Here is a 10989-nt window from a genome sequence, read left to right as displayed (position 1 = left end):
ACAATTATATTATTACACGAATTCAAATTTTTATATTAGAAATGGCCTAAAAAACCTAAAGTTACACTTTTAAGCATTAAAGTTACACTCTTAAAACATTAAAGTTACCTTCATAAATCAGTGAAATTAAATAAATTTTAGTCACAATTACATTATTTCATAAATTCAAATTTTTATATTAGAAATGGCCCAAAAAAATTAAAGTCACACTTTTAAGCATTAAAGTTTCACTCGTAAAACATTAAAGTTATATTCAAAAATACATACATTTTTATTTTTATTTACAAAATGACTTTAAAAAATTAATGTTACATTCACAGATTAAAGTTTCACTTACAAAACACTAAAGTTTCATTCCAAAAATTGCTTAGAAGTTTTAAATCTCAACCATTAATTTTAGAATATCTAATGGCTTAGATTAGGACTTAGGGACCCAACATTTTGGGTGGACTCATTAGAATCACATGAGCTCACCCTATTTTTTTTAAGTCCGTGAGTCCATGATACCATATCACACGTTATATTAAACAATATCACAGCTTATACTACAAAAAAAAAAATTCGTGATATTGTTTTGTAATACAATATCACACGTTATGCTAAACAATATCACAGCTTGTAATATCACAGGTTATATTAAACAATATCACACCATACACTAAAAAAATAGATAAATAAATAAAAATTAGGATCACATGAGTCAACCCTATCTTTTTTAGTCTCGTGAGTCCACTTATGTATCACACACTCTACACAAAAATATCGCTATTTTTTTATGAATAAAAAAAAATTTATTAATAATCTTCATCGTGAGTCCACCCTTTGTGATCCTTTTATTTCATTTTTCATTATATTAATTGTTTTTGTGTTTTACATAAAGTCATAAACTAGTTAATTCATTTGATATGCTGATTGTGTAGGGCGGAACTGATTCTGATAATGAGAGTGGCAAATTTAGCTGGAGTAGTGATGATGAGCCGGAAGAGAAGAAACCAACTATTGATCATGGTACATCTTTCACAGCTGCAAATGCAGCGAAGTGTAATGACACAGAAGAGGTGAGTGTTATGATACCTGTATTTAAGTTTTTGATACAAGACTGTTGGGTTCTAATGCTCTGGGTACTAGAATGCGAACTACTGCAAGGTACCAATTTATGTTGCTTAGATCTCTTTGTGAGAAAAGTGAAGATGTTTGCAACACCGCGCAAGTAATCTTTGAATTACATTATTTATGTACGGTTATTGATCTTATTTTTCATGGAGGAAGAAGTAGTCTTGGAATTAGGTTATTCAAACTTGGTTAAGTCATTGCTCTCTCTTTTTGACACACTTAAATGTTGTCTTAGTTTTAAAAGACTCGGGGCACACTGGAACGACAACATGCAAGGCGAAGATGCACGCCTCGTAGATGCAAGGCGACTATTTTTAGAACAAATCTATACTGAGAGATGGAGAAAAGAGCAACTGCATAGTCTAAAAATCGGTATATATCTAGCTTCATACTTTCTCGACATTAGTATAGTCGATTACCAAGCGCTTTCATATCTGAACCTAATCGCCATCTGATTTTATCGTAGGCACCTAGCGTATACTAGAAAATGCCTAAAATGTGAATGGCCAGTGGTGGTAAAAGCCTGGAGTAGCACACGGAATGTCCAGCCTGTCATTTTCAGTTCTACCGGCAACTTCAAATTCTGTCTCGAGTTCCTCAGACATTTCTCCGATAAAGCTTACTCAGCTCGAATAATGTCTACATTTCAGGGAATGCAATAGTTCTTGGTTGGACCATACCCATATCTGCCCTCAAGCAAAACTGAAAGCGGTAGCCATATTAATTATTCGAGTGCTTACCTTATTTGAATGGTAGATAAATTCTTTCAGCTATCGGTAATGCATTGCTCCTTATTTATTCTGTTGTAGATGGTCGAGGATGAGAATAAGCGGGAAAAAGCGAGAAATGAGTATGGCAGATACATGTATAGAGTATACCAAATCCCAGCTACACCAATTTTTAATAAAAACATCGGGCTTGTAATTGCTGGCCGAATGGAGATGTCCATATGACTCCATCACCCTTTGTCCATATGACTCCACCTTATATTTTTGATTCTCGTGAGTCCACTTATGTATCACACATTCTACACAAATATATCACGATTTTTTTTATGAATAAAAAAAAATTATTAATATTTTTTTTTTTAAAAAACAAATCAAAGTGGTGATATTGTTAAGTATAACCTGTGATATTATATCTAGTTTATGTGTCCAGTAAAAGAGTATCACAAGTTATACAAAATAATACCACACCTTACAATCAACAATACCACAGATTGTACTAAACAATATCACAGGTTATGTTTAAAGACACTGGTTTCTATTAGACTATATTTGGAGCAAAGATCAATTTTTTTGTTGCTAATGCATCCTAGTGATCCTACCATAATGACGAATTATTGATAGTGTAATTGATAAAGCTGGATTATTTTGCATTTAGCTTTCAGACGAAGTGTTATTCACCTAATCTACTTCCCTGTTGTAATGAAGCTCACAAAGCCTCATTGATTAAATTGTGAACATTTGCAGGTCCACCAAAAAACAATTGAAGTTATTTCTTACATAGCAACTACTGCAACTAAATTTCCCAAAAAGTGTGTTGTCCTATGTCTTCTTGATGAGTATCTTTTGGACTTTTTGATGGGGCTTGCAGATGTTTCTCCTGTCCCCCGACTCCCCTCTGTTTGTTGGAGGATGGAGAAGCTGAATATTAAAAAAAAAAATCGAAAAAAAAAAATTTAAAAAAAAAAAATTGAAAAAAAAAAATTGAATTTTTTTATAAAAAAAAAAATTTGAAAAAAAAAATCGTAATATTGTAAGTATCTTGTCTATATATATATATATATATATATATATATATATATATACTAGTTGTTTCTCCGCGCGCGTTGCGCGCGGAGATCCAAGACACGTTTCTATTTTTGTTGCAGCGAATTTGTTTATGGCGTAGACTTTGCGAGAATTACTGAATGTATGTTGCTGTAGTTGCGTTTTGTTCTAGTGTAGAAGCTTTCTTTTTTATGTGTAATGTTTAATGTAGTTCTCTTAATTTGACGTTTTATTTTGCTATTCTATTGAACCATCTTCAAATATTTAGTGATATACTTGTCATTTGTGTCCTTTATCAAATCATTCGGTGCAAGAAGAAACAATACAGTCATAGTGTATGAGAAAACTAATGTTGAGAAAACTAACATGGCGCCTCAATTGTTAAAATTTAATCAGATCAAATCAATACTATAACTTGTAAATCGGGCATTATATAATTACCAGAAATCAATGGACATCTTATAAGCGCGAGTATTACTTTCAAAATACTACAAAAGTTAGTCATCGTAAACAGCATTAGTGTAGTTAGATCAGTGACAGCTAGTCATGTTTTTACAAAATGGAATTTCTTATAGATTAATGTAGTTCATTTCTCTAATAGACGGAAGAATCTAAGCGTAAGCGCGTTTAGTAAGATTCTAACATTCAGAATCAGCAGCACAAATAAATTAAGGATGGGATAAGGATGTTACGAATAATATGTTAAGGGTGCGCGAGTACGTAGAGCAGAAATGCAGATATATGTGCCTAAATTTAGAGGTCGAGGGGCAGTCCAGGTGTTATTTTAAAGTCAAAATGATAAAGAAGAACTACTATATACGCGCACTGCTACGGATAGCAAATCTAATACGCAAGCAATTCTGAACTGCGAAACATAATTATAACAGGCCATTAACTTGCACTTATTGACAGACAACATGTTTAGGGTCGCGAAATGCATAGTTTAAATGTGATGACAACAATAGTATGAATTAATATCTTAAAGTTTGAGATTGATGCAACTGTAGATGCAAACTGGGTCCTGATCAGCGAGTTGCCTTCCTTGTTTCCGCAATATGTAAGGGACCTTCTTACACATTGGTGTGCAGGTAAAGTACTCTGCATCTTTTTTTGTTGCCACCCATAGATATGGTCCATGTCTTGGTTTGTACTCAAAGAAAGAAATCTTGTCTCACTACGTCCCTCATTGATTCAAATTTTTCTTGTAATTTGAATGCTAATCTGCATGATTCATCGTCATTTCCAAACTCAAGGCGAACTATACCACTGAAATGTTCTGCTTTTGTGCAATTGGTAATGCTCAATACTTCTATAGTATACCCATGGCTGTCGAGAATGTTTGGTAATGCTTCTAAATTTCTCGGTACATATCGTTCCCCCTCCATTTTCCCTGGCACATTAGCGAGAATGCATGTGTATGGCGATACAAATTGATCTCCCATTTTCTATATATTTGTTATTTTGTTTGTAACACCCCCATTTATTTAAGGGCCTGAACTAGGACTCCTCAGATAAATGACGGTGTTACCATATCGGAAACCCGAGGCAGTAGATAACAAAGGAAAGAAACACAGTACTTTATTAAATGCTTATAGTGCGATTACAACTGGAATTAAAACAAAGTCTCCAAAAATATGACCAAAAGATGAAGTCTGATAAAACTACTAATAAGACTAAGGTGGCCTAGGCACTAAGTCCGTCATCCAAGCTCTCTTCCCGGCCAGCTCCTATCAGTCTCTGAAATACCTGTCAATCTGCTCCCCAATAATTGAATCATCACAGGCGTACACGAATACACAGGGTCAGCCGCGAAGCTGAGTAGGGAAAACATTTAAACAACAAAATATAATATGCATGATCCTCCATCACCTCCATCTCCATCTCAACTCGTATCTCATATCTCATTTCTCATATCTCATAACCCGACAACCCACCATACCGATCCCCTAGACTATATATATCGACCGTAGCCGATCTCGCCACCTCGCAGACTAAGGACACCAGGGCAAGTCTGCGCAGAACCCGCCTGGGCCTTATCACAATTCACATCGTATCTCAACATCGTCACTCCTACACCATCCTCCAACTCCAATGCATATGAAATGCTCAACAGTAATAATGCAACACAATATGTATTTTAATGAATGAAATCATGTCAGCTAACGAATGTTGTGATAACAAACTCAACACGATCAATGCAGTCAATCACTTTCCCGTATATGATTCATAACGTAAATCAACAACCACGAATCAAGTCAACACCATACAACAACACGATAACAGTCAAGTGTATTTCCCTACCTCAAGGTGCCAAAGAATTCCAATTAAGTAGATCAAGCAAATCCTTAAAAATAAAGCAACAAATCTGATTATCGATCCTTCACGAATCCTTCACCTAACACAATTATAATATTTATAATTACTAACTACTAAATATAGCAATCTCCCAAAATAGAAACTTTCCCCTTATAGTAACTTTCCATTTTAACCAAATCCACTCAAAGTCCATCTCTAATTATTTAAACGACTCGGGGATCAAATTAAATAATTTATTTAATGTCTCGGGAATAATTTATTTAAAGACTCGAGAATTAAATTAAATAACTGATATGATAAATAAAAGATTACACGGATCATATGATTTAAGAAATACCCGAATCAACTTTAAACAATTCAAACATCCCGACTCAAATCCGTCTTTAATTATTTTAATGCACTCGGGAATTAATTAATTAATTTAGAATACGACCCGATACGAAATATAACGATTAAATGATGAAAAACCCGTTTAAAAACCAAAACAGCCCGTACCCCCCTTCACACGCTCCCAATCTCCTCACGCACCACCTAAACCACCGCGACAACCACCAAAATGTGGTCCCCACATCAACCCAGCCACCAACACCCACCCCCACCGGGGTCGACTTCACCGGCGAGGTGAACCACGGCCGCCATTTGGCCTGGTTCACCACCACGCATCACCAACACCTCTCGTTCTCAACCTGACCACCACCGCAACCCACAACTACCCCTTGCCCAACAACCACCATTTGACTCGCCACCAACCCATGCACACAGACAACCTAGCACCACCTTGTCGACCTCCCCCTAGTCGACGGTGGCACCACCCCAAAGCTACCCATCTAAACCCGTCTGAAAATCAATAACCAACCTGTTTTGCCCCCTTACTCGATGCCGCCTTGTTTCGCCACCCTAACCACCTACAACCACCCCAACAACCACCAAGTCACTCGTCTCTCACCACACTACCCTTATACCCCGTCAACAACGCCATAGACGCCAATATAAGACACGAAACAATCAACCAAAACCCGACATCAATACTAAAACGGAGGAATGGGTTGAGTACTTACCTTCCCGCCGCCATAACAGCCACCACGGCCACCCACCGTCGTCGACAAAAGCCCCTACCTCATCCCTGATGTGCCGCTACTGCCCACGCCCTCTCACTCTCTCTCGAATTGCGTGAAGATGGGGATTGGTGTTGCTGAAATGAGGGTGGCGGTTTGAGGGAGTAAGACGTTTTGTGTTAGGGTAGAATTAGGTTAAACTTAGGTTAAAATTAGGTTATATGGTAAATGGGTAAATGGGTTATAACATTTGGTAAATGGGTAAATGGGTTATGACATCTTGACCCAAAAATGCCACCTAAAACTATAAACCCGACTCGTCTTACAATATGAATCAATTAATTACTTTTACGGTACTACTAAATAATAATATCTCGCTCAAATAAAATACGGGGTATTACATTGTTTCTGGTTGTTTATCTTACGTTTATGCCTTTTGTTTGTGTTTAATCTGTATGTTATATATACTCTTAGGTCTGAAATTTGGACAGTCAATTTTTCGCACAATTCATTGTACTTTTATGTTCATACAGTACCTTTCCTACTTCCAGCCGTATTAGTTGTATGTGTTGGTTTGGTTGCCTCTTACTATTCTTTATTAATCTATATTTGTAATATTTATACAATCTTATTTATTGGTCATTGAAAACCGTTTCATTCAGATACTGATTCATTATCTGTCATTTATTTCCATGTTACCTGATATATATTCTGTTTTTCTGTTTTTGTTTATGTGATTTGAAGGGCCAACTTAAATCAAATTACATCACCATTTGGCGTCAACCATACTATATTATCAAGGCTTTCCAGTGCTAAGAAATTAGCAGAGACTACCCAACAATGTAGCTTTGTTTGTTTACATACTATACTTCAAGTATCAATTTAAATGATCCAGATAGACGAACTCTTAATCCCACAAATAGTATTTTTCATATGTTAACATACACCTTATCAGATCTAAATACTGCAAGTAACTATGATAGGTAATGATGATCTTGTCTGTATTAGTTAATATAACACTCTGAATTCAGCTTTTCAATTCTAAGCATTGTAAGTTCGCGAAGCTAATGTCCTGTAATCGAACCACAGCCTTGCTGTTACTGAACTGTTATCTGAATTCAAGTCTTAAATTTCTGAATGGCGTAGACATTTGCTTATTAATCACAACCATTTAAAAATAGTTTTTCTCATATTGTGTTATGAACTGTAAATTCTTCTTACCTTGTCTATAAACTGACTCTTCATGTGTATCTAACTACTGCCTAGAAATCAATCATAGTTTACACGCCTATTGAAACAGTAAAGCGAACGTATTTTAGGAGCTTGCGTTGATCTTTCGCGGAGTTAATTATCTAATTATTTGACCTAAAATTGATTGTAGCTTACTATATTAATAGTTATAGATTGCTGCAGTAAATAATCTGATAACCTTACAACTAAGTAGACGCCATTTTTTTGTGAGTATTTTGTGCATTACCGTTGATAGGATGAAATGAATACTGTGAAATGTACTGTAACCACACTCGCGTTTTGTTGTAAGTTCGCTACATATTATCCAGAAAGCAAAGAACAGGTGCTAATACTACAGCTGCATAAAGGTTTGCAGCTCATGACCTTATATACACTGAAAATAAAGGGCATCCCCCCCTATTTAAGATTGTTTCAGGATACAAACCTAGGCATAGACACTTCTTAGACATCACAACCCAATTACAAAATAGCCAATGTTTAAAACGAAGGCGACCCTAGCAGGTTTCGAAATGTTTGAACTGCGTGGGATGACATAACTACCTGCAATCACCCTACGTAACGCCATATTTGTACATGCAAAAGGCTACGGTAGGTTAGGTTATATAGACAAACAAAAACCTGAAAATCAGACCTGCTTACAGAACATCTTTGCACTTAGTCAGAGTCATAATACCCTTCACTTCCGGACGCCTCGGAATTGTAAGGCATGTATCTCCTATTAGCTGCCTGTCTTTTCTCCAATCTTTTGTGAAATGCTCGCTTTTCTTTGTCTGTGTTGTGGTAGTTACATCCACGAGATTTGTGGACTAACTTGTCTTTCCCGTACAAACGATCATACCACCATCATTTTCCCTTGCCAATCGTGAGTTATAATCATGACCGACCTTTGATGTGTCGGTCGATTATGAACCACTTGGCCCAACACTTGCAAACCTCAGACATGTTCCTTTTTCCTGGATTGTCAAGCTTGTTGAAGACATTGGTGACCACATCCTCTAAACTCAGTAATTCGTGTTCAGTTTCATCACCATTTTTTATCTCCATTTCTACCTTGTTAGTTGTGAAGATGTCTTGAGCATCAAACGTGGTCTTCTTCCATCGCTTGTAATCTTCTACAAACTCAATCTTGTCTGCTTCATTTACGTAAACACGCCTGTTGCATTTGAATTTTGGCATGATTCTTCGTATTTTCTTAAAAAAAAAATACTTAATTTAATATGCCAACTATTTTATCTTAATTAGAATAGAATGAATTGATTGACTTGTGATTTTAAGATCTTTGTTAAAGAGAAGTTTGAGGGACAATCTATTAATTAGTAATGATGAAAACTGATATAATCTGCATGTCAAACAGTAATTTGCGTTGTCTAATGAGCCAGAGAATGCAAACTTCTATATTTTATTATGGTTAGTTGGGATTTAAAGTCTCATTAGTCATTCATATCAACAGTCATAGCACATCAAAGTGATCTCATTATATCTTGTGTATTGTACTGCGCACGTAATTTAGGCTGATCAAAGATTCAAGTTATCTTTTACTCTTTTTGTTTTGATCATTTTTTGTCCTTTTCTATTTTTGGGTGTCTTAGTGATTTGTTTTTTTTTTTATTTTAAGAAATAATTCGAAGAATAATTTGATCATTCATACTCAATTGGTCACATATGTCATTCAGTTAACTTTTTTTTTTAAATGTACTCCCTTTGTTCTGATCATTTGTTGTCTATTTCCATTTTAGGGTGTCTCACTTATTTGTTGGTTTTTCTATTTTAAGAATGAACTTGACGAGCAATTTGATTATTCACAGTCAATTTATTCTACTTGTCATTTAGTAATTGCCTCTCTCTTTTTTCTTTGGTATTTGTGCTAAAACCAAAGGATAACAAATGACCAGGACAGAGGGAGTAATAATTAAGATAAGTTATAGCTAGTGAATAACCATTATATTCTAAAAAAATAGGATCACATGGTCATCTAAGTGGCTTACTAATATGTTCTGTCAGGACGTACTATATTTGTTAGCTTAACCATTTAATTTTGAACTTCGGTACCCTTTTTTTTTTGGATTTTTTTAATTTATTATATAATGTTTGTTCTACTTGTATAATAACATTTTAAATGAATCCTATAACAAGAATCGGCATTCTTTTCAAAGATTTGAAGATTCATGTTGATGAACGGGAATGACTTTTTAGATTATTATTCTAAGATATACTTTTTATTAAGTAATCTATTAGTTTAATTGGATACACTATCTACCTAACATAATGAATAGGTATATTGAAGAGATAAATAAGAACCTTTAAGCCTAAAAACTGCTCCGTATCCGTTTTGTAATCTACACTTAAGTAAACGTAACATAGATAATATATGTATAAATGTCCGCCAATTTTGTGAATTTTAACTTTGTATTATTGTTGCTAATGTCCATTGTTAAACCAATTTTTTAAATTTGAAATATTCAGATCAGTTATAGTTAGTGAATAACCGTTTAATTTGACAAGGATAGAATCATATGGTCCTTCTAAGTTGGCTTAGTAATATGTTATGTTAGTATGTCAAGCTACAACCTGGTCCATATTTGTGAGTAGCATAAAGCCTAGATTCAAGGTATTTCTCTAAACTGCTAGCGTATGAGCGGTCCCGTATAAAACTCGACATGAGGCGAAAAGTGTTGTCTTTGCTTTGAAGACGACGTCGCATATACACCTGTGTTCACATTGCATTTGTTGCTTGATTAATTAAAAGTCTGTGAATGTAAGATAGTAATGTTTATTTTGATATCTTGATAAGATATACAATACATATCAATTTGAGAGATGCAGACCGAAGTAAGATAAGCACGAAATTAAAAAGAAAATATATAAACTAACAAATGATCACATAACCTGTGAAAGATTAATGATCATCATAGTAGATTAAGTAGCCTTAGTACAAGGCGGGCCGAGTTGTTCATAAGTACACTGATTTGTCTGGTCCATAGTTTATATTACACACAAAAGCTAAGATTAAGATAAAAGAGTACACGCAGTAAGCTTAGCAGCTCGGCGAATTGTTCAAAAGTAACAGTAGGTTGACAAAATACCAAAATGACAGGCCATGACCACTAACTATTACCACTATGCCTGTGCTATTATAGTCCATACTTAATAGCTTCACGGGTAAGCTAAGATTTAGGACCCGTGTTCTTTCTCGGTCCCCTTTTTCTTGGACGTAGTTGGTCATGCGGAATGTGGGAGATCTTTGGCGATCGAGGATATTTCAAGTGCATCTTCTGCAGGAGTAGTAGTGACATTGGTTGCAGATTGGTCAGGAACTATTTGCTTGTCAGCTGCACGAACTTCAGAATCGTCTATAACTTGCGATTCTGGGATTGGCTCCTGCACTGGTTCAGATTTTGATACAGTGTCATCTTCATCGTCAACAACCACCAGCTTCACCACCCACTGCAAGATGTTATTTACTGAGAGGGATGTAGAAGGGC

Source organism: Silene latifolia, chromosome Y (assembly GCF_048544455.1).
Source record: "Silene latifolia isolate original U9 population chromosome Y, ASM4854445v1, whole genome shotgun sequence".
In the NCBI taxonomy this organism is placed as follows: Eukaryota; Viridiplantae; Streptophyta; class Magnoliopsida; order Caryophyllales; family Caryophyllaceae; genus Silene; species Silene latifolia.
The sequence above is the reverse complement of the archived record's forward strand: the minus strand, read 5'-3'. Positions refer to the sequence as shown.